Source organism: Nycticebus coucang, chromosome 18, assembly GCF_027406575.1.
Source record: "Nycticebus coucang isolate mNycCou1 chromosome 18, mNycCou1.pri, whole genome shotgun sequence".
In the NCBI taxonomy this organism is placed as follows: Eukaryota; Metazoa; Chordata; class Mammalia; order Primates; family Lorisidae; genus Nycticebus; species Nycticebus coucang.
This window is the reverse complement of record NC_069797.1, coordinates 4,799,773-4,823,284: the sequence shown is the minus strand read 5'-3', so window position 1 is coordinate 4,823,284 and position 23,512 is coordinate 4,799,773. Positions and strand designations below refer to the sequence as shown.

Below are 23,512 nucleotides of genomic sequence, written 5' to 3'. Positions count from 1 at the left end.
TTTTTTCTAATGCTACCCACTGAGCTCCCACAAAGTCATTTAGGCAATTTTAAAGTTTTGACCAGGTCTCTGAAATGAAGCTAAGAGGTCAAATGATAAGAGGCATGTGGCAGGCCAGGTGCAGTAGCTCATGCCTATAATCCCAGCACTCTAGGAGGCTGAGGTGGGTGGACTGCTTGGGAGCTCAAGAGTTTGAGATGAGCCTGAGCAAGTGAGAGACCCCATCTCTAAAAACCAGCCAGGTGCTGTGCCAGATACCTGCAGTCCCAGCTATTCTGGAGGCTGAGTCAAGAACATCACTTGAGCCGAAGAGTTTGAGGTTGCTGTGAACTCACGATGCCACAGCACTCTACTGGGGGCAAGAAAGTGAGACTCTGTCTCAAAAAAAAAAAAAAGAAAAAAGAAAAGAAATGCACCTCTTTGCTCTACAACCCTAGTTTTACACTAGCCCACGTTCAATTAAATTCAATAAAACCTTCATGAGCTACACACTGACTACTGATTTTAAAATTAAAATCATCACCGACTATCCTGATTACTGACACCTTTTCTTCTGAAGTCAGCTTTCCTTTACTTATTTTTTTGAAAGAGTCTTAAGCCTAAATCAAGCCAGTGGAATGCCTAGGTGGCCACTGGGATTCCAGATGGCATATATAAATGCTAATGGCATGCAATATATACGCCTATAGATAATCAGCAATGTACACTAATAACTTCCAGCGTTTTTCTTTAAGAATGTTCTCTTCCCATTACCTCATTAACAGCTTCCAGGTAGCAGGAACCAAAACGCGTGCAAATAAAACACAGTCTCTGACAATGCAATTGTAATCTTGCAACTTACTCCCTTTGCCCTTGGAACAGCCCAATCTTGACTACTACTCAACATCAGCAGCAGCAAATGACTTTCTAGAAATAATAGAAAACGCATCCAGCGATGATAAACTGTTCGCTGTCTGCAAGGCCACCTGGCTGGAAATTCTGAACCAGAGCTCGCTGGAATGAAGCTTAAAGGACAACTGTGCGGAGGCCAGGCCGGTGTCCGGGTGCGGCCGCCCGGGGCCTCCAGCCGCTGCTTCGCCGCAGCGCGCTTCTCTCGGTGTCACCTGCCTCGGGATCCACACGCGACGGCGCCCGGCCGAGGGGCTCGGAAATGGCTGCTGCGCCGCGCGCCGTCGGGCCAGGCCACGGCCTCCTGCCTGCACGACCGGGCCAGGTCCAGGTCCGGCCCACGCCCCCCAGCGGCCCCGCTCCGGCTACGACGCCGTCCTGGCCCCCACCCAGTAGCCCCAGCGACCCCGGCCGGCCCCCCCTGACCGGCCCCGCCCCGCGGCCCCCGCGACCCGTGCCGGCGCCCCTCTGCGGTCCACCCCACCCCGCGGCCCCCGCGACCCCGGCTGGGGCCCCTTGGCCCGACCCGCCCGCGCGCGTCCCGCGGCGGTGCCCGCCCTCACCACAGCTTCCTCTTGAGCGGCAGGAGGCTGCTGCGGTTGGAGGGGGTGACGCCAATGGCCGTCTGCAGCACCGTCAGGTATTTCTGGTACTTCACCTTGTCCCCGCTCCGCTCTCCGGCAGGGCCCCGCCGCCGCCGCCCGCAGACACAACTCCTCCAAGCGCCGCATAGATCAGCTCTGGGCCATCCGCCGCGCCACAGCCGCGGTGCGTGGCCGGCTCCGCTCCCGCTCCCGGCGCCGCCGTCGCCGTGCGTGCCGGGCCGCTCCCATTGCCGCCGCTGTGCGTGAACCGCGGCTCCCGCCGCCGCCCCCCCCTCGCCCCCCCCCGCGAGCCGGGGCCTCCTCGCAGCCGCCTGCGCCGCCCGCGGCACCGCCTGGGCCCCAGCTCCGCGCGCATCCGGGGTTCAGCGGACGACCGGAGCTCGTTTCAACCATTCCTAGTCCAAAAGAATCCCAAGGGCACACTTACAGAGCAGAGAATATTTTATTTATAATGACCACCGAATGACATGTAATGGTGTGATCTGCCCTTTATATTTATATATAGTACACGCTCCATATATATTTTATATATATGCACACACATGCAGTTCTTTCTTGGGTGGTACCGGACAGTGAAAATGGCTGTGAACTGTGCAAAATTGCCTTAATGGAACAATTAAGAGTTCCATGACCTTTAAAATTTTTGTCAAAACGTGCAAAACTCACTTAACTGACGGTTACAAAAATATTGTATAGGGAAATGAAAAAATAGAAAAGCTAATAATTTAATGCATTGCAATTTAAAGCCTTATGGACATTGAAAATGAAAGTGCTTTCTTTGTAAAAAAAGCGCCTGTGGCTCAGTGAGTAGGGCGCCGGCCCCATATGCCGAGGGTGGCGGGTTCAAACCCAGCCCCGGCCAAACTGCAACAACAAAAAAAAAATAGCCAGGCGTTGTGGCGGGCGCCTGTAGTCCCAGCTGCTCGGGAGGCTGAGGCAAGAGAATCGCGTAAGCCCGAGAGTTAGAGGTTGCTGTGAGCTGTGTGATGCCACGGCACTCTACCCGTGGGCGGTACAGTGAGACTCTGTCTCTACAAAAAAAAAAAAAAAGTTATCAAGAGTAATTTGAACAGCGTTTGTTTTCTTCTAGTGTGACTGTTACTATGTACTGAGAGAGCATCTTTCCTGTACCCTTGGGAAAGCATCACGTTTGGATCGCACTCAACATTTAATCCAGCGTGCTTCTAGTGTCGTGCCATGGGCTCAAACAGTTCCTTAAATGTAAAATTTTTGTGTGAACATCTCACTTCCTTTGGGACATCTCATCCTTGTCACAACCACTTTCCTCATCTCAGTGTGCGTTCAGTGAATTCCACCCGCTTCGTAGCTAGAGTCTCTGGACGTCCACCTTCCCACAGTTGTCTATTCTGTGGGACTTCATTTATGTTCTATTCAAATGCCACTTCAATTCCATCTTTACCATTTTTTGTTTCTTTGTTACACATTCATCTTTGTTAACCAATTCCCTTACAGTGATCCATTTTTATACAGTGCTGTGTGGATTTATCACTTAGAGAAATGGAAGCAACACAATCTCACCCTTTGCTGTCAGTGTCTAAATGAAATAACAGATGTGCAATGTCAGATCACTAACAGACTTTGAAAGAGCTGCTGTGGTTGGTCACTAATCCTGATAGGTACCTGTTATTTACATAGGGATTTGTGGACTGAAGAGCTAGCCACAAAGTTTGTACTGTATGCATTTGCTCACAGTTAATATGCCACAATAACTGAAACGTGAACCATTTTATTGAAGGGCTGGTATTTTTTTTTTAAACCTAAATGGCTGACATCAGGCATAGCTAAAATGGAAAAGCCTGGAGAGCCCATAGTATTAGTGTGTGTGTGGGAAGAGTACCACCTATGCGTTCACCTCCAAATGATAGCAGCTTTGAAAACCAACAGACTAAATGTACTAAACATTCCAATTAAAAGGCAGAGATTGGCAGAATGAATACAAAACTATGATCTTACCATCCCTTATAGTGTGTGAAAGAGACACACTTTAAAGACACAAGTGGGTTGAATGATGAAAAGATAGGTTCCATGCAAAAAAGTAATTAAAAAGACCTGGAGTGGATATGCCAATGTCAGACAAAATAGACTTTTAGGGAAAAAATTGTTCCTAAACAGAAAGAAGGACATTTTATAATGACGAAGGGTCAATCCATCAGGAAAACGTAAGTTAGAAACACGCATATACATGAGTCCAAAAATACATGAAGAAAAAGCTGACAGAATTAAAGGGTGAAGTAGACAACTCAACAGTAATAGTTGGAGATTTCAACATCTTGCCTTTCACAATAGATAGGATGAGGCAGAAGACCAATAAGGAAATAGAAGACTTGAACGACACTACAAACCAACTGCAACCATCTGCAATACATCTCTAGAACATTCCACCTCAAAACAGCAGAATACACTATTCTTCTCAAGTGCACGTGAAACATTCTTCAGGATAGATCATGTTAGGCCACGAAACAAGTCCTCAATATAATTAAAAGTACTGAGATCATACAGATTATTTTCTCCAATCACAATGGAATTAAATTAGAAATCAGTAACAGAAGGAAATTTGGGAAATTCACAGATACATGGAAATTAAACAAAACACTCCTAAATAATTATGAAACAAAAAAGAAATCACTAGAAACATTAGGAAAAAACTTGATGAATGAATGAAAACAAAAGCATGACATAAGAACTTTGACATAGCTAAGACAGCCAAGAAATATTTGTTAAATTTACATACTTAAAGGAAAATAGAAAGTTATATTGAAAAAGATGAAAGTTCTCAAATTTATCACCTAAGTTTCCACCTTAAGCCATTAGAAAGAGGAGCAGAGTAAACTCAAAAGCAAGGAAAAATTAAAGATTAGAGTGTAAATATATGAAATACAGAATAGAAAAAATAGAGAAAATTAACATAAACAAAAGTTGGTTCTTAGAAGATGTCAATAAAAATGGCATACCTTTGGCTATACTAACCAAGTAAGAGAGAGACAGAGAGAAAGAGAGAACTCAAATCACTGATTATGGAATGATAGAAAAGACATCACTACCGACCTTGCAGAAATGAAAAAGATTATAAGAGAATATTATGAGTAATCACATTCTAACAAATTAAATAATCTACATGAATTGAAAAAATTCCCAGAAAGATCAAGCTACTGAAATTGACTCAAGAAGAAACAGAAAGTCCAAACAGAACTATAACAACCAAAGAGAGTGAATTGATAACAAGAGAAACTTCCCTCTAAAAAAGGTTTTGTCAGTTATGAAAACTGCTGTGTCTCCAGTATACAGAACAGTACCTGGTATACAGTAGGCATAAAAATATTTGCTTAGCTTGACTGAGGGCATGGATTCTAAGTGAAAGACTTCATGTCTTTTCATAAAACATATTTTTCTAAAGAACATGACAAGCTACCTATATAGTTTCACATGTAATGTAGATAGATATTACAGGTGGAACGGCAACATCACTTTATGAAGAACAAAAATTTATGTTAGTTCTCAGAGGATAGCCAGTGCTTACAGAGAAAATAAGGGAGCTGCTTCAATGGCATTATGCAAGGCCTGAGGAAGACTCTTCCAACCTGCCTCCCAATAAGCAAAACATTCAAACCCAGTTGTCCGCCTTTTTCCAAGAGAGGGTCTTCCAACTTTTTGACATCTACCCCCAGTAAGAAGCATATTGTATACAGTGGCCCAGTAAACACAGACACACATAGATTATGCTCCCTCGCCCTTCCCCCACAACTGAAGCAAATGTTTCTGGAAACAAAGATTTTACCTATTACTTGAATTGAACTTTTCTGTTTTCTTCTATAAATGTTAATCACAACCCACCAAGTTTATTTTTCGTCTCTTAATAGATTACTGTGGTTTGTAAAGCACAGGTCTAAGAGATGCCTGTGACCAACACCACTACACTTCATATCCTCTGTTACCTCGGTGGCTACCAGTAGTCCAAGGCCCTCCAGTCAGCTGCTAAGATCTGGACTTAATACTGTGTTCATCTCCAATTTCCATCCCTCCTAAGCTATCTCTGTACCCCCCTGAATGCCATTTCTGTAAACTTTAAGCCACCCTGCATCCTCAGCATTTTGTTTGAACATTTTTCACCTCCTATTTTGGCTTGAAGCTGGACTGTCCTTGGATTCATTGTTACCTGCTGCAGCCCCCATTGGGAGAAGGTATTTATTTCACACACCCCACATACCTCAAGGAAGTCCAGAATTTGGGATAAGTTTCTTCCTTGTTAGTACTGGCTCTTTTAAACCCTTCCTTCCTTTTTCTCCTGGCAAAAACTAAACAAAAATCAACAAGAAAAACCTAAAGCTGGATGCTTTGAAGTTTATTCCCTTAGACTACACCATCTTCTTCCCCTCTTCTTCCCCGTCATTCACTGGCTTCCTCTCCACTTCTATTTCTGGGATAATTTTTAATGACTTCATCCATGTGGGTGGACCATCCAATGTTCTTGCCTCTCAGTTCCTTGGCCTTGGCTCTTCCAGTGAGCTTTTCCCTGTCCTACGTCAGTCACTCACTCCTTTGCCCGTGCTGTAGACATGGGCTCATGAGCTCAAATGGTTGTAGGTAAGGCACTCGCCACCGATGAGCAAAGAGGCCAGGTGTTAGTTTCCAGAGAGTGGTAGAAGCTGTCGCCTCCCTACCTGGTGCTGCAAGTCTCTTTCACCCCCATAGAAATGGAGGTGTGTTCTCAGGAGAAAGACTGGAGCAGCATCAGGTATGATGGGCTGTGCTACCAGAGTGAAGACGACAGAGCCACGGGACAGTTGTGTACTGCGTGACAAGATGTTAAGATTCTTTCTGCCTCCCAGCTCCAGAATGCTGGCAACCTCAGACAAGAGATTTACGGGAGATAACGTTTTTTTGGTTAAATCCTTAGGTTTTATTATTATGATTATTTAAGCCATGTTTATACTGAACCTACAATTGTACCATGATTGCCTCATCTTTTCCTTATACCTTTATTTTACTTGAAATTAATAGTTGCCTTGTTTTCGACTTGTTCTTTTCCTAGAACCCGTGGGTGAGGATTCACATATCTGCAACAATAACGTCAAATGCCTTGTAATACAGCTTCCCATGCCCTCAAACCAGCCAGACAGTCTATCAATTTCATTTTTCCCTGGACTCAGGCCTCTGCCCATCTCTGAATCCACATTAATAGTTTGATAAGCTTTTGACTATAAAGGAAATTTAGCTTTTAAAACAAAGAGAAAATGACAACTTAAAGGTTTAAATGGGCATATACAAACAAATGGAATCTTTCCATTTTTTTAATATCACAAATGTGTTCTTCTGAGACTTTCAAGCGTATCTTAAGCACACACTATTTTTGTTTGTTTTTATATTCATTTTAAGATCAATTTCTCCATAGACATTGTAATTATGCAGCATATAATTGCTAATCCATCAACTTTTTGAAGACAGATTTCAAATTTTAAATTATTTCTAATTTGCACTTCTTTGATTTTTCTTGAACCAAAAATCTCAATAGTCATTTGCTATCTGTAATCTATAATTCATAGACTGAGATTGAACACCAAGCCTAATTCAAACTTGGAATTCTAAAGCTATTTCTGATATAGTACATCAGCTGAAGCTATGATGGTCTTTTTCAGTCAGAAAGGAACACTTCATTATTCTGTAGGTAATGAAACTCCTGCTCACACACACTCAAACACCCAACAATGCCTTAATACCATGTTTTTGAGACATAATTATGTTTATCCTGATCATTTGAGAGTTAGAGCAGCTAATGTATCTAATCAAATATTGATGCAGTCATCTAGATTTAGCTCTCCAGCAAATCCTTCCCAATGCATTTTTGTTAACAGAACTATAAAAGCTATTTATACTATTCTTCTCAAAAGGTTTACTCGCGTAGTCTGGATCTATGGATACATATTAGTAAATTTCACCACAGCTCATGTGTTCAGGTGATGAGAAGAGTTCAGCATGCAAATAATGAAGTGGTTCACCCCCTGCCCCAAAAAATATGAAGCAGAAAATTAAACTTGAATGTCTTTAGCTTTGTTATTCACAATATTCTTAAAATCACCTCTGATTCTTCAAACTACAGGGTACAATATAAAAAATAAAGCAGATAAACTGATGTAAGAACACCATGGCCCTATGGTCACTCAGTTACATTACAAACAAAACTAGCTGGCAAGATTTTCACCTCCTAAAGCTAAAAAGTGAGAATGCTTTTTAATATCTTTGGAAGTACCTATATTTAAAAATACAAAAATCAAGTAGAAAATTGCAACAGGAGGTGGTTAGTCATGTTCAGAAAAAGATCAGGATGATACTATCAATATAGATGATTGAAATGCATCTCTCTCTAGGCATGTAAAATTATACATAAACATTTTTAAAGTTTTTCTTCAATATTTACAGCCTTGTATGCATCATACATAGTTGACTGTTATCCATATTTTTGGTCTAATTTAACTTCATAAGGTTAACAGAAGGAACTGAACAAGCCTGGCTTAGCCACTCTCTAAGAGTTTCTATTGCCCAAGAATTATGTCTATGTCAAATTTCAATGTCTTTCTTTTACAACTTTGGGGACTATGTTGCTAAATCCTTAATACATAATAAGGCTCCACCACTGAGCTCACCTGATCTAGACCAGAGTTTTCATTTTGGTTGTCTAGGTTATTATAAAAGCTAGGATTATAATCTTTAAATTTTGTTATTTATGGCAGAATAATAAAAAAAAATAAGAAATTGAGAAAACAGGGTATATCACTTTAAAGCAAAATTTGTTTCTCTGATTCTGTACGGCCACATTTTAATAATTTCTGGCTTTAGAGCGTTGTGTCCAAACAAGCTGTATTTGATTTTCTTTTCTTTTTTTTCCTTTTTTTTTTTTAACACATGTTCTCCCCTTTCTCCTTTCCTCCCTCCTTTCCTTCCTCCTTTCTTCCCTTCCTTCCTCCTTTCTTTCTTTTTAAAGTTTACCATAAATTGACCCATCATAATTGTATATATTCTTTCACTTTCTTTTCTGATAAAAATAATTTCTATACCTAAATAGATTAAACTAGAACCAGAAAAACAATTTACTCCAGAATACATTAAAAATGTTTTTTGTTTTCTTTTGTTTTTTCAATGTGAACAGACCCAAATCATTTGGATTTAACTGAATTATCATGTGGAAAATATAGATCAGACTGGAAGCCAACTTTTCTCCCTCCTGTGAAAATATAGATAGGAAATGTCAGCTACCTAAGCTTCTATAAGACCTAACATATTAATTATCTTCAGCACAGTATTTAAGAACAGAAGAATTGGCTTCCCTTCAAAGGCCAAATGCCCTTAAAAGATATTTAATTAAAAAAAACGTAATAATCGGGCGGCGCCTGTGGCTCAAGCAGTAGGGCGCCGGTCCCATATGCCGGAGGTGGCGGGTTCAAACCCTGCCCCGGCCAAAAAAAAAAAAAAAAAAAAAAACGTAATAATCTGGATTCCTGGCTACTAAATAATATAAATTCTAAAATATTCCTATAAAACTTACTGGTTACTTTGAAATTTCATATAAAAATAAAAAATATCAAGCTCCATGGTCTAAAATCATTAATTGCCACAGAAATCACCCTAAATTATATGATTTTGGTTAACATTATGTAGTTTTTAATTTCTCTTAAAGATTTCATATGGTTCTTTCTATTTAAAGGTATATTATTATAATTATTAATCATAATCATAAATGTTTTCTGAAAATTAAAGTATGCAATATGGAAAGATTCATTTTATCGATTCGGCCCTTTCCATCCTTTAAGTTACACTGGTGATATAATTAATGACTAAAAGGCGGGAGTGTCTATGAACAACAGTAGCTTATCATTAGTGACTCTTAGTTTCTGTGTATCTGAAAATTCTATATTAAAAGTATTTGTTAAGCATTTTCAAACTCCAACACAATTAAACCCCAAACCATAAAAGATAGCACAAAATTCAATGATCTGTGTGTAAAACTAATTCATGCACGACAGATATTTTGTGTTCAGATAGCAACTAATCATCAGGGGAAAACAACAAACCAAACACAAGATTCAACAAGTCAATTTTTCGTAATAACCTTCAGAAAACTAGTTCTTGCACATGAACACATCACAAGAAGGTAATCTTACTTTGATTACTCAAGAAAGCTCTGATTTAGAGGAAATAGGAATAAACTGAATATATGTAGCATTCTTACCTGAAAGACATTCTTTCTGCTTGATTTTTCCTTGGCCCATTCTATATGTGCCCCATACAAATCCACACTTTCTGCTTTGTGCCCAGTTTTCTGTAAACCAAAATGAAATAAGATTAAAAAGCATATAACATTGTAGATACATTTCAAAGAAAATAGGTTTTATTGAGTTAGTAGCTATACATAGTTATAATATAAAGCTTTGCTCCAATCTCCTGGAAACCTAATTTGAAGGAATTTTTCATTTGAGACTTTATAATTTTTTTTTTTTTTTTTTTTTTGCCGTTTTTGTGGCCAGGGCTGGGTTTGAACCCACCACCTCTGGTATATGGGGCCGGCGCCCTACTCCTTTGAGCCACAGGCGCTGCCTGAGACTTTATAATTTTTACCATATAAAATTAGAAGTCTATTTTTTAAATTATATCACTCATTATAGATAATAGAAAAAATTAATATTTAAAATGTTGACATTTTGAAATAGTGTTTTTAGTAATTATTAAAAAAAGTTTAAAATCTGCTACTCAAAAATGTGGAATATTGCTATTCAATTGATAACATAAAACCATTGTAAGTCACAAATTATTAGACTTTAAAGGAAAAGAAAAATTAATAAATCATACTATAATGCGAAAAATTGTTAATTTTTAGTTTTGTGACTTTAGAAACGTTATTTAGAGCCTTGTTACATACATCATCTGAGAAGTGAGAAGGCAGATTAATTAATCTCAAAGACTTCTTTTAGGTTTGTGTTTCCTATATTAACAAACTCAGTAAATACTGTATTTATTGTACCAACTATGCCTTCTGGAAATTCACAATTTAGATATTAAGATTATACATGTAAGTATATGTATAATTTTATTTAATAAATGTAATACATACTAAATAGATTATAATGTATAGTTTCTTTATCATTACCCAATTACAGTGTAGATGTTAGTTAAAATTTGTTTTTATTTTGATAATTCATAATAATAAATTTATAGGAATATCATTTATATTTGCTGCTTCTTATTTTCATTTGATACAAGTGAGTCACACATATAATTTTAAATTTTCATAACTCCAATTATTAAACATTTTTAGTAACTAAAATTTATTAAAGAAAAACCATTACTTTATCAGTTTTAATATACATAGCCTATAATAGTTTTTTGGGCAATGTTTTCAACATGAACGTGAGCATAATACATAAAATAATAATATAATGGTAAAAATATTGAAAGATATTATCTGTCACATATGTTGCCTCATAACTATTTTGTCTAATTCTATGAGCTTAATAGAAATACTATTTGTCTGAAGCCACATCTCTGGAATTTTAAAAAATAAGTTGTGAGGGCTTTTGGGGGGGGACAACTGTATAATTTTTGTTCAAAACATTGTACAAGCCAAGCATAAGTTTCCTGCAGGATAAATTCAGTTGACAGGATAAAAGTTATAATATACCTGCCTTTCCCTTTTTTATTTAATAGTGACTTCATAAGAAATTCCTCAAGATTTGCCATCACCTTTAAATACCTCATATTTTGATCCATGAAAGTGTTTAATGATTTACCCACACTTTGCCAGCCAGGCGATTACTATTGTGGAAAATCTCAAAGTATGATTATGGTGTTCATTGTTAGGTGATTTGTGATGCAGGAAAATTAAAAACGACATCCTTCCTATAGAGTTAATTAAATTAGGTGATACTCAGAACCAACAAAAATAATCACTAATAATAACAAAGGGATTATCTTTTCTATATAATACAGTCTTATATGTAGTATTATATATATAATATATTTTATATAACAAGCACTTTTTATGTGTCAAACCCTTCCTTAAGTTCTTTACAACTATTATTAATAATTCATTTAAATCTTACAGCAGCTTTATGAAGTAGGTATTCTTATTATTACCATATTTCAGGTAAGAAAGTGTGTCAAATGATTCGTTAAATTTCCTCAAGATAACAGAGCTAGAAATTGAGGGGCCAGGATTTAGATGCCGGCAGTGTCGCTCAGAGCCTATTCTTCACCACTACGCAGGGCTTGAAATTTGCCTATACGCTGTGCTCAGACTCATGCTTAAACATGTATGAATTTGGGGAAAGTTATGGCTTGCACACTAGACTCTAGGACAGGCATAGTGATCTTGCTTTTGTCCTTTTCTGTTAAACTTGATCTCGCAGTAGGTCCTTTGCCCTACCTTTTTGCCTAGAATATTTCCTGATCTTCACATGGCGAGTTCCCTCTTATCCATTAGGTCCCAGTTAAATGTCACCTTGTTAGAGGTGTTTTCTGATTGTCTTGTATAAAAGAGTTGTGCTTCAGTGCTCCTGGTTACTCTCTGGCTCACTAATTATTTTAATTTCGCTGCAGCCCTCCTCCCGACAGAAATTAACATATATATTTTTATATGCTGACCCTCTGTGTCCTACCGCCCCCTCCATTTGAATTAAGCTCCCTGAGCTTGGGCCTTGTTTGCCTTTCCCTCCACTGTTTTTCCCAATGTGTGGAAGATTGCCTGGCCCATAGTTGTTGTTCAATGAGTATTTGCTGAATTAATGAATGAAGGAAAAATACCAAAATGCAACTATCATTTGTGATTTGGAAGGGAGACTTGGGTATCTTAAAATTCCAATTTTACAAAAATTAAGATTTGTATTTTTTTCCCAATGGGTATGAAGTCTTTGGTTTGTGATTTAGAAGTGACAAACGGTTTAATGGACTCATATTTAGATAGAATGTGGGATGTCACGGATCATTCACTGAGCAATTATTGTACACCTGCTGTGTATCAATGTGGGAGTCACTTTGCTGGGCACTGGGCCTCCAGGTTAAAGGAAAATATTGGCTCTTCTTTATGGATCCCATATTAGCCTCAGTATCTGTAATATTACCTATAGACTCCATAGGATACAGAGGAAACCTGTGGGTAAAAAGCATTCTAAGCTTTCTATCATACTCTAGTGATGTCAATCTCGAAAATGTTCTTGTCAGCATCATGGACTAAATCACATGGCAGCTGGCTCAGGTTTCTTGCCCTCGGAACTCTCTCAATAATCTCATGGCATCATCCACCTGAGCACCTTCTCCACATCGCCCTGTCTCTTCCATTCCTCCTGATCTCATCCCTTCACTTCCTCTCCACTTCAGAAGTCTTCGTGCTGCTTCTCACTCCAAAATCCCACTTCCAGAGCTTTCCTCACTGCCACTCTGTTGTCATGTGTGATTCTGAAGTTATTGAAATCGTCCACTTTTGTGCAGTCTCCCAGCCTCTCAAGCCCCTCTTGAGTTCACTTCTTTTGTGACCAGCAGTGGTCCCTGATTCAACAGTCAGCAACTCCCTCCACTGATACCCTTCTCATCTGCTTGTCCCTCTGTGATCTTTCTCATACCACCGAATACTGGACTAACAAGACCTCCTTCGGCTGGGTCTTCGACTTTGCTGGGTAAACTTTTGATGTGTTTCTGGTCCCTTTCTCTTCTTCCTCATGACACCTCTTTTCCAAAGCTTTGGGCCTCATTAGTCTGCCCCATCCAGTGATTTACTCCTACTTCACAGACATCAAGGGGTTTTTGTGCTGGAAAATTCGCAAATTTTCACACTTTTCATATTTAGTTTGTATAATTAAAATAAAAAAATATATAAACTTTAATGAAGCTTCCTATCTTGCTCTAAGAACACTTTATATTGATATCTCATTTATCCCTTAAAACAATCTGATAAAAATATTACTATTGCCTTCAACTTACACATGAACAATCTCAAACAGGTAGTGACCAGGTGCCTTATGTAAGATCACACACTCAGGATGTGCCCCACCTGAGATATGAACTCACTTTTATCTGACTCCAAGTTCCAAGTCCTTGATCACAACAGAATACATGGTCTCCCCACCATACCTCTATCTTCCTCCTACTAGTTTATTTACCTAAAAATCAATGCCTTTTTTAGGTCCAAGAACAAGTATTCACATATTTTACTTTTTCTCTATAAGTGTCAACATTTCTCACTTTCCCTCTGGCTTCCAAATTCCAGGCCTGGATCTGTGACTCTTACCTAATGAAATTGCTTGCCTGGATATGACAAGTTGCTGCTACCAGTATCAACATTACCTGGCCCATCAGTGCCACATGGTCCATAAATGACCCACAAGGCATGCCCTGTCTTGCCCAAAGGGAGCTCAAAGCTTATACCTCTCTAGTTCCTAATTTTATCCAATCTTGTGTCTTATTTTCTGAGCTGTCCCTTTCTCCTACTCTCAAATGGATTATATCATTTAGCTTGTAACTATGCTCAATTCAATTCTTTGTACCAAAAAAAAAAAAAAAAAAAAGGAAAAGCAAGCATCAGCTCCACAACCTGACTTTTTCTTGGTCTTACCTATTTCCCTTTCATTATTGTCAGATTCTTCCTTGTTTTGCATTCACATTCTGTCTGATCATGTTCCATTCTCTCCTAACCACTGACATCTGACTTTTCTAAAAGGTCTTGACCATTCAGATCAACACAATCTGGTGCCGCTCTCATTCCCTCACACTCTCTCAGGCAACATGGCGGGTGTGGAGGAGGCAGCGGCCTCGGGAGCCACCTGAATGGTGACTTGGATGCAGATGACAGGGAGGAGGAAGCTGCCTCTATGGCTGAAGAAGCAGCCAAGAAAAAAAGATGGAAGAAGAAGAAGAGTAAAGGGGCTGCTGCAGTAGGGCAACAAGAACCTGATAAAGAATCAGGAGCCTCAGTGGATGAGGTAGCAAGAAATTGGAAAAACAAGCATTGGAAGAAAAAAAGAAAGAGATGATGATGATGAAGATGGAGATGGTGATGGGGATGGAGCAACTGGAAAGAAGAAGAAGAAAGAAGAAGAAGAAGGAGGAGGAAGAGGAAGAAGAAGGAGGAGGAGGAGGAGGAGGAAAGGAAGGAAGGAAGGAAGGAAGGAAGGAAGGAAGGAAGGAAGGAAGGAAGGAAGGAAGGAAGGAGAGATCAAAAGTTCAAACAGACCCTTCCTCAGTTCCAATATGTGACCTGTATCCCAATGGTGTATTTCCCAAAGGACAAGAGTGAGAATATCCACCCACACAAGATGGGCAAACAGCTGCTTGGAGAACTACAAGTGAAGAAAAGAAAGCCTTAGATCAGGCCAGTGAAGAGATTTGGAATGATTTTCGAGAAGCTGCAGAAGCACATCGACAAGTTAGAAAATATGTTATGAGTTGGATCCAGCCTGGGATGACAATGATAGAAATCTGTGAAAAGTTAGAAGACTGTTTACGCAAATTGATAAAAGAGAATGGATTAAATGCAGGCCTGGCATTTCCTACTGGGTGTTCTCTCAGTAATTGTGCTGCCCATTATACTCCCAATGCTGGTGACACAACAGTATTACAGTATAATGACATCTGTAAGATAGATTTTGGAACATGCATAAGTGGTAGGATTATTGACTGTGCTTTTACTGTCATTTTTAATCCCAAATATGATACATTATTAAAAACTGTAAAGGATGCTAGTAATACTGGAATAAAGTGTGCTGAAATTGATGTTCGTCTATGTGAACATCATAGACGTTGGGGAGGCCATCTAAGAAGTTATGGAATCCTATGAAGTTGAAATAGATGGGAAGACATAACAAGTGAAACCAATCCGTAATCTGAATGGACATTCAATTGGGCAGTATAGAATACATGCTGGGAAAACAGTGCCCATGGTGAAAGGAGAGGCAACAAGAATGGAAGAAGGAAAAGTGTATGCAATTGAACCCTTTGGTAGTACAGGAAAAGGTGTTGTTCATGATGACATGGAATGTTCACATTACGTGAAAAATTTTGATGTTGGACATGTGCCGATAAGGCTTCGGCACCCTTGCCTTCTGCCGCAGATGGCTTGATCGCTTAGGAGAAAGTAAATATTTAATGGCTCTGAAGAATCTGTGTGACTCGGGCATTGTAGATCCATATCCACCATTATGTGACATTAAAGGATCATGTACAGCACAGTTTGAACATACCATACTGTTGCGTCCAACATGCAAAGAAGTTGTCAGCAGAGGAGATGACTATTAAACTTAGTCCAAAGCCACCTCAACATCTTTATTTTCTAAGCTTTGTTGGAATACATTATACTAGAATTAATTTGCAACATGTTGTCTGTTTTAACCGTGGACCTTTGTAATACTTTTTATTCATGTTAAAAAAGAAGGAATTTGATCGAAGGCAAACGGTCTAATTAACCAAGGAAAAAGCTTTCAGGACTTTTCAAATGTTAACTGTTTTACTTTCTCCTGTCTAGGAAATGCTATAAAGCTTAAATTAGTTAGGAATGACTTAAACATTTTGTTTTGAACATCTAAGGGATGCTTTTTGGATGTTTATATTGCCATATTCTTACTTGAATGCTTTGAATGACTACATCCAATTCTGCATCTATACTCTCCGGTATTGCTTTTTAACCTTCCTGGAATCCATTTTCTAAAAAAAATGAAGACATTTTCAGATCTGACAAAACAAACAAACAAACAAACAAACAAACAAAAAAACAATCTGGTGCCCTTCTTTCCCATCAGCATCTCACCTGAACTCTGTATTCTGAACTCTGTATCGTTAGCTTCTGTTGACCTTTTTCCTTAAAACCCTCTTGTTCCTGAGCTGTAAAAATACCATATTTTCTTTCCAAATTCTTTCACTTTTTATGTCTCTTTGGGCAGGGCATGGTGGCTCATGCCTGTAATCCTAGCACTCAGGGAGGCTGAGGCGGGTGAATCACCTGAGCTGATGAGTTTGAGACCAAATTCTTTCTCTTTTTATACTCTTCCTTCTTTTTTCTTTCACTGACTTCTCTTCCTTTCCCCACTTCCTAATTGTTGGTAAGCCCTGGCATATTCTTCTAGGCCCTTGTTATCTCTCCCAGCTCACTGCTTCCAGGGGATGTCAGTCATGTTCCCAGTCCTGTACCATCACCTGTCATTTGCTGACTCCTCGGGGGGTTACTCTGGCCCACAGCTTATTCCACATGCCAGAACTGTTTTTTCATTCTTTTTTATTGTTGGGGATTCATTGAGGATACAATAAGCCAGATTACACTGATTGATTTTGTTAGGTAAAGTCCCTCTTGCAATCATGTCTTGCCCCCAGAAAGTGTGGCACACACCAAGGCCCCACCCCCCTCCCTCCGTCCCTCTCTCAGGCCTTTTCTACGCCGTCACTAGAGGATAGCACAGACTTTTCAGTGGAATCATTGTGTTCACAGACTTGGCCCCTTTTCTTTATGGCTTATCTTCAAAAATAATCACTAATAATTTCACCTGAAAATTTTTTAACCCTTCCCCCTTTCTCTTGCCATCCAAAATCAAACGGCACAGCAGCCCCAATTCCAGAATTAGCTTCATCTTCTCTATCTCATGATCATAACCTCAATTGAGTTTTTATTTTCTCCCACCTAAATTATTCTAGCTCTTGCCTTTGTGACCAATAAAAATCTTTTCAGTTCATTCTTCACTTTTTTGACTTTTTTTCCCCCCTAAATTACAAACCTCACATTATTTTCCTGGAAAGCATATTATTGACAGGATAATGTTCAAATCTATCAGTGAGGTAAATACAGGCTGCTTTGTATCCTCTACTCCCCATCCTTCTTGTTTTCATTCCTTTTCCAATTATTCTCCTCATTAGTCCACATTAGCTATAGCCATGGCAGCAACCAAATACAACACGTTTCCACAATTATATACTTTTGGGATGTGAACATGCATTCATTCTTTTCAGCCAGAATACATTTATCTCCCTCTTCAACCCAGCCTGCTTGCCTGCTCATTTTCACAATGCAACTCCAAGAAGGTCTCCACAGGTTCTCCTTATTGTTGGGCAAGTCACTCCTTTCCCTTTCTCCTACTTCAAAACATACTCGTTTGCAACACTCTGTGTTATTCACAGAGTGAATTGTAACCATTTGGGGGGGCTGACTCTTCCCTCCAGCTATGCAGTCAGATAACTGGGTTTGTCTTACATTTATTTTTTCAAAATCTAGCCAAGTGGCCCACAATAAGTGTTCAACAGATACTATTGAAACAATTGATGAACTGCATGGAGAATTATAATGAAAAATATCTGGGTTAGTCCAATATGTTAACAAAAACAAATAATACATCTCAGAATGAGATTTACAAAGTGGGAAATGCATAGGAAGTTAAAGCACAATGTTTCCACTTATACTGATTGTAGGCAAGAACTGAAGCAAATAAAGATTTGGTGTGGATTCATAAGTATCAAAGATAAATGTAAATTTATTTGAGTAAGATTAAAACCAACAAATACATTTAACCTCAGAGGAGAAAATTGAGACAAGTAGAGAGAGGACTGTGTAAAAATTGTACTGATCAGTAGTTCATATTCACAAAGCTACAGCAGAAAGGCCTAGGAATTATTAGAAGGGAAAATTTTCAGCATTTCAGTGTTAAGCACTGGAATAAGTAGTTCAGAAAAGTTGTAGAATTTATTTGGAAGATGATCAAGATTTTATTCAAGAAGCCTGAAATTAAAGACTCCTTTAACAGAAAACGTATTTCTGATTCTACAGCTATAAAACATAAGAAAAAAGTCTGTTAATAAACTGCATGATGCCAATGGATCATATTGTACATCATTATAAAAATAAACTTTTAAAAAACTGACTAAATATGAATTTAAAAATTGAAGAATGCACATATATTTCTTCTGGGGGTAAACTTAAAATAGAAATGACTGATTTTTAAAATACTGAAATAGAATTATGTAAGAGTGACTGCTTTTTGGACAATATAAAAGCCTCTTTGTTGGAGTGATATGAAGTTATTAAAAATTGATGCTAGGTCTTATCCACTTCTGATGTTTATTATTCTCTTAGTCCATCTTCATCATTTCCCAATAATAACTGATTGAGTATTTTCTCTCTAATATTTTTTGTCTCTGATTCAGATTAAGTTTTCCATTTTTCATGGGATATTTGGGGTCCATTGTCTTTTAATGTGTACTAATAAAATATCAAAGGTCAGATTTTGCTTGGTGGTAGTTTCCACGATGAAGACTGGGCATGTATGTAGGCAACAATCCTCTGGTCCTTCATCCTCCACCCTTATTACTAGATGTGGCTTAAAATAATGGACAAAGCTCAGAGTTTATGCAACAGGTTATTAGCTGCCATCTTTTTATTTTGGATTAATTGCTATTCCAGAATATAGACTCAAATGGTCCTTATCATTCTTACATGTGAAATATAAAATCTGATTAGAGGGATTAAGTTTTATCACATAACTGGTTTTGATTCTGGAAAATTGTTCATGGAGGAGGATAAAACTCACTTATAAATTCTCATTTGGGCCAAATGATTTAGTAAAGAGTGCTGAATGGATACCTGATTTTATTAATGTCTAAAGTATGGCCCCTGTCACCATAGAAGATGATACTTTGATTATAAGATGTGAGTTTTATGTATATGAATATAAATGATGTCAATAATAACTGGAACTGCTTCTTCAATGAAATTTCTCAGTATATTACATGCCCAAATCAAACCAGATTTTCAGAAAAATAAAACTTTGCTAGTGATTTGGGGTACTAGAATGTTGGGTGTTTTTGTTTATTTTTGAAGAGAAAGTATTCTCTCTTTTTCAAGAAATGAGCATTTATTTCTGAATTAAAATCTTGTTATAATAAATATAATAGCTTCTACTCAGTCTATTTTTGTTATAAGCTGATACAGTTTTACATTTACATTACACAAAAAGGCTAATTTATTTCCTCAAGGTGACTATCTTGGGCATATTTCTGATGTCTCAGGTGCCTCCTCAGAGTCTCTCCTGTTGTTCACTGAACCCACCTCAGATGCCCCTCATTGGGTGAGGGTGAGGCCAGGGCCCTTAAGAAGCAGGCAAGTGAAGACTCTGGTTGGTGAAGAAATCGGAAGAAATGTGGAAGATAAATTCTGTCACTCCTTCTGCTCCCTCCCTCCTACAAATTTTTTTTATTTTTTTTTTTTTTGTAGAGACAGAGTCTCACTGTACCGCCCTCGGGTAGAGTGCCGTGGCATCCCACGGCTCACAGCAACCTCTAACTCTTGGGCTTACGCGATTCTCTTGCCTCAGCCTCCCGAGTAGCTGGGACTACAGGCACCCGCCACAACGCCAGGCTATTTTTTCTTTTTGTTGCAGTTTGGCCGGGGCCGGGTTTGAACCCGCCACCCTTGGCATATGGGGCTGGCGCTCTACTCACTGAGCCACAGGCGCCGCCCAGCCTACAAATTGTTTTAAGCTTTTCCTACACAGTCCCTTTGCAGCTCCCTTTCCAGCTGAGCAGCGCACCTGTCTGCTGAGGCTCCCTGCACAGTAGCAGCCAGAGTGGACACCGTCCTGGAAACACATCCCAGGAACTGTTTCCTGTCATTTCCAGCCTCATTTCTTTCTGAGTTCATTCTCTGTGTCCTTGATTTGTACAAGTACCTCTCCCATAAAGCTTTGTTTATGTGATTGTTTGTTTAAAAAAAAAAAAATAGGGTTGAGACAGCTAGTTTTGCTCTTGTTGCAGAGACGGATAGTTCTCCACCAAAATGTGTGCTGTGCTCTCTCTTCAGGGGTCTAGAGCTGTCACTGCAAGCAGCAAACCAGCTGGAGATTCCATTTCTTCACTATCTCCTTTTGCATCAAAATGTGACCAATTACTTAGTCCCACCACTGGCATCTGAGCAGAAACAATAGGACACCTCTTAGCTTAAGCCTTTTAAAGGTCATTAGGCTTTTTCCCAGGTTCTCTTTCCCCTTCTCTCATCTGCCTCTGCTCTTACCCACCACACTCCATTGCTTCATGTAGTAATAACTGCAATAATAAATATAATTACGATTTATTGTGTTTTCTAGGTGCTAGGCACATTACTCCAATTTTCTCACAAGTAGCTCGAGGAGATAGGTACTCTTTTAACCCTCATATTGCAAATGAGACAACCAAGATTACAGCTGCAAATATGTGAACCTGGGATTCCTAGCCTAGGTGGTCTGACTTGAAAGCCTCTGTTCCTACCTAATATGATATGCTGCTTCCCAGAGCAGTTCAATTTAGTAGGGAATTTTTAAGGAAGACTAAGTACATATAGTCCATAAATTAAGAAATACACTCTGGGATTAAAGTTTATTTTATCTTAGAAAAATGTAAGCTCCAAAACAGATGCGTTACACTGACCAAAATGATAAACCACAGAGAGGCAAGCTTTATAATTAAAATAGTTTTCTGAGAGAGCCTAAGGTGAGGTTTATTGAGGGACAGTAAACTATTATCCATTTATAAAGCATTCTATCAATTTCATGGATTTTTGTGGTTATTAAAAATTATATAAGATATAGAATTTATTATGGTTAATGGCCAAATCTTGAGAAAATTATAACTAGAGAACCTGGCTTCATTTATAGTAATATTGATCACTTGATCTCCTTTTTTTTCTTTCCAAAGCTTACATTAATAAAACACTAGAATTTAATTTCTTTTGTTTCTTTCTTTATTTCCATCTCTATCCACTACTCTCTAGATTTTGGACTGTAACCTGTTTTCCTAATTATTAAATGTTTGATGAGGCCATATGATGATACAATACATATGGCTATACTAATAAGCTGCACCAATGATAACCATGCTCACTTTGCAAGAGGACTACCATTATAAAAATTAAAATATAAACAGAGATTTTAAATGCCTTCATTAGGCTAAACTTGGTAGCTCTCTTGTTTGCCTCTCCATTTTTCATGAGATTCTTGAGCGGGGGTCTGAATAAGGCTCAGTACTCACTCTACAAAGATAAAATCATTCTATATTCATTTTGCACGGAAGAATACTCAATAATTCATGAATAGTTTTCTGATTGAAACTATTTTCATCTTTTTGCTAAATCACATCATTTTACTTCCATATATAAGTTTGTTTTGTTGTTAAAGTTATACTACAGTGGATGAGTATTGTATGCATTGCATTATTTAATTAATGCTTATGTTCATTATTCACACGGGAAGTAAACAATATTAAAAAAGCAAACAGATTATTTTAATGAGGCTTTTTATACTACACCTTTTTTGCTTTTGAGGTTATGGCTGAATGAGTGGTTTGAACAAGTTAACCGTTTATTCACAGCCTTCGTAAAGTTTTCTGTCATTAGAAATAAAATTTTAAAAAAGTGAAATTCTTTTCTTTCTTTATTTTTCTTTTTATTAAGACATATACACATACATCATGAAAACATTTATGCATTTCTGGGGTACAATGTGTTCATTTTTTATATAATTTGGAATGCTTAAATCAAACTAATTAATATAGCTTTCACCTCATTTACTTAATTATTGTGTTAAGACATTTGTGTTCTATACTTGATAGATTTGACTTGTTCCCTTGCGATACACTTCATAGGTGTGTTCCCCCCATTTACCCACCCTCTATCAAACCTCTCCCATCTCCTCCCATCTTTTTCCTCTTCCCTCTTTCATCCAGGGCTATAGTTGTGATTTATCTTTCATAAGGAAGTGTGACTAATTATAAATTGGTTTAATAAAGGTACTGAGTACATTGGATACCTTTTCTTCTATTCTTGAGATACTTTACTAAGAAAGATATGTTCCAGCTCCATACATGTAAACATAAAAGAGGTAAAGTCTCCATCCTTTTTTAAGGCTGCATAGTATTCCATGGTATACATATACCACAATTTATTAATCCATTCATGGGTTAATGGGTACTTGGGCCTCTTCCATGACTTGGCAATTATGAATTGAGCTGCAATGAATAATTTGGTGCAAATATCTTTGTTGCAAAGTGATTTTTGGTCTTTTGGATATATAGAGGAATATATCCTAATAGAGGAATTGTGGGATCAAATGGCAGGTCTACTTTTAGATCCTTGAGTGTTCTCCAAACTTCTTCTGAAAGGAACGTATTAGGTTTCATTCCACCAGCAGTGAAGAAGTATTCCCTTTTCTCCAAATCCACACCAATATCTGTAATTTTGGGATTTTGTTATGTGGGCTACTCTTACTGGACTTAGATGATGTCTCAAAGTTGTTTTGATTTGCTTTTCTCTGATGATTAAAGATGAGTAGCATTTTTTCATGTGTCTGTAGACCATGTGCCTGTCTTCTTCAGAGAAGCTTCTATTTAAGTCTCTTGTCCACAATGAAATGGGATCATTTGTTCTTTTCTTATTAATAAGTTTGAATTCTCTGGGGATTCTGGTTATTAAATCTTTGTCAGAAACGTAACCTGAAAATATCTTTTCCCATTCTGAGGGCTGTCTGTTTGCTTTAGTTACCGTGTTCTTGGCAGTGCAGAAGCTTTTTTAGTTTGATCAGATCCCAGTGGTGTATTTTTTGGTGTTGCTTCAGTTGCCCCAGGGGTTTTCTTCATAAAGTATTCTCCCAGGCCAATTTCTTGAAGTGTTTCCCCTGCACTCACTCCGAGAATCTTTATAGTTTCATGTCTTAAGTTTAAGTCTTTTATCCAGTGACAGTCAGTTTTTGTTAGAGGTGAAAGGTGTGGGTCCAGTTTCAGTGTTCTACAAATCGCCAGCCAATTTACCCAGCACCATTTGTTAAATAGGAAATCTTTCCCCCAAATTATATTTTTGATAGGCTTATCAAAGATCAAATGACAATAAGTGTCTGGGTTCATCTTTTGGTTCTCAATTCTTTTCCATACATCTACCTCTCTATTTTTTGTGCCAGTACCATGCTGTTTTGATCACTATAGATTTATAGTATAGTCTGAAGCATAAAAAGTCAAATTCATAGAAG

At 38.3% G+C, this 23,512-nt stretch overlaps 1 long non-coding RNA gene and 1 pseudogene across 2 annotated transcripts in view; one reads left to right on the top strand and one right to left on the bottom strand.

Annotated features, from left to right (window-relative positions):
- Positions 1-9,740: 9,740 nt before the first annotated feature.
- LOC128570686 (uncharacterized) overlaps positions 9,741-23,512 on the bottom strand; it is a 35,303-nt gene continuing 21,531 nt past the window's right edge. For both annotated transcript variants that reach the window (XR_008375607.1, XR_008375608.1), the window contains one exon: positions 9,741-9,825. This is a non-coding gene — a long non-coding RNA (uncharacterized LOC128570686). The remainder of the gene's footprint in view (positions 9,826-23,512) is intronic.
- Positions 14,277-15,839, top strand: LOC128570675 (methionine aminopeptidase 2-like; annotated as a pseudogene).